Source organism: Geospiza fortis, unplaced genomic scaffold (genome assembly GCF_000277835.1).
Source record: "Geospiza fortis unplaced genomic scaffold, GeoFor_1.0 scaffold1109, whole genome shotgun sequence".
Classification (NCBI taxonomy): Eukaryota; Metazoa; Chordata; class Aves; order Passeriformes; family Thraupidae; genus Geospiza; species Geospiza fortis.
This window is the reverse complement of record NW_005054765.1, coordinates 93917-95744: the sequence shown is the minus strand read 5'-3', so window position 1 is coordinate 95744 and position 1828 is coordinate 93917.

Below are 1828 nucleotides of genomic sequence, written 5' to 3'. Positions count from 1 at the left end.
GAGTGGAGGAGGGACAGAGAGGGACATGAGAACAGGGACATGGAGAAGGTAGAACAGGGATGTGGAGGGACATGGGACCTGGAAAATGGAGAAGGTGGAACAGGGACATAGAGGGCATGGAACAGGGACAAGGGAGGAAACGGGGATGGGAACAGGGACACGGAGGGAGTGGAGCAGACGCAGAGGGAGCAGAACAGGGAATGCCATTATCCCAGGAGATTTCCACAGCGAGGCAAAGCTGCCAAAGCACCACAGATCATTGCTGGGGTTTTGTCTGGAACTCAGTGCCTGCGTTCCCTGAGTGGCACTGGCGGGAGCAGGAGTGCCAGGGCCCCCATCCCACAGGGAACATTGGCCAGTGGCTCAGAGGAACCAGGTCCCAGGGCCCCCCAGTCCCAGGGCTCTTCCAGGCTGCACACAGAGATAGGTGCTGGGATAACCAGATTTGGGATAACCAGATTTGGGATAACCAGATTTGGGAATTCCCATCCCTGCCCAGAGGAGACCCGGCAGTTCTGGTGCTCCACACCCCGTTCCTGGCGTTCCCTCTCCTCATCCCAGCTCAGAGGCAGCTCCGGGATGGCTGGGAGCGCACAGGGATGAGGGGCAGCTCCCAGGGGATCCACTCAGCATTCCCATCCCCGGCAGTGAACACTGGGGCTGGAGCACCTGGGACAGTGGGAGGTGTCCCTGCCATGGCAGGGGTGGCACTGCAGGGGCTTTGGGGTCCCTTCCCACCCATCCCATCCCATGATTCTCTGATTTCCCTCCCTCTGTCGCTCCTGTCTGCACATCCAAGGCTGTTTTGCACCATTCTGGGCTTTCTCCCTGCAGAAGGTCACCCTGCTCCTCACCGAGCACCAGGACGCCTGGAAAATCCCATTGTTTTCCCCTGCAGAAAGCACGGGTGGAAGTTAAAAGCCCGGATGACTCAGCCGACCAAGAAAACGGAGTTTATCCCCACGTTCCCACCTACAATTTCACTTTCTTTTCCATCAAAATGATGATTATTACAGGATTCGGGCTAAAAGAGGCAATTTGGGGGCTTGTAGGTGTCCTCCCCATCATCTCTGCTGGAATGCAGGTGCAGGATGGGACAGTGATATGGCAGGCCCAGAAATTCCATGGATCAGGATGATGGAACCGCTTTTCCAGGTCTTTGGGCAGAGATTTCCTGCCCCCAAAAAGGGGCTAAGTAGTAAAAACGGGGAGAAAACCAAGGAGTTAATGAATTATCATCACAAAGGCTGGAGGAGGGAGATCAGAAGCGGTGGAAGGTTGTGGCAGGCAGGGAGAGGGCGGCAAGAGGATTCCTCACGGACTGGGACACTGGCACAGCCGGGGCAGCAAAATCCGGGAGCGGGACGGCCGGGACCCCCGGGAAAGGGGCGGGGGCTGCACCGGGACCTGCGCGCGGGGCCGAAACGGGAGCGAGCGCGCTCGGGAAAACATCGGGAACACGGGGGAAACATCGGGAACACGGGGGAAACATCGGGAACACGGGGGAAAACATCGGGATCACGGGGGAAATATCGGGAACACGGGGAAATATCGGGAACACGGGGAAAACATCGGGATCACGGGGAAATATCGGGATCACGGGGGAAAACATCGGGAACACGGGGAAAACATCGGGATCACGGGGAAATATCGGGATCACGGGGGAAAACATCGGGAACACGGGGAAATATCGGGAACACGGGGAAATATCGGGAACACGGGGAAATATCGGGAACACGGGGACAACATCGGGATCACGGGGACAACATCGGGATCACGGGAAAATATCGGGAACACGGGGAAAACATCGGGATCACGGGGACAACAT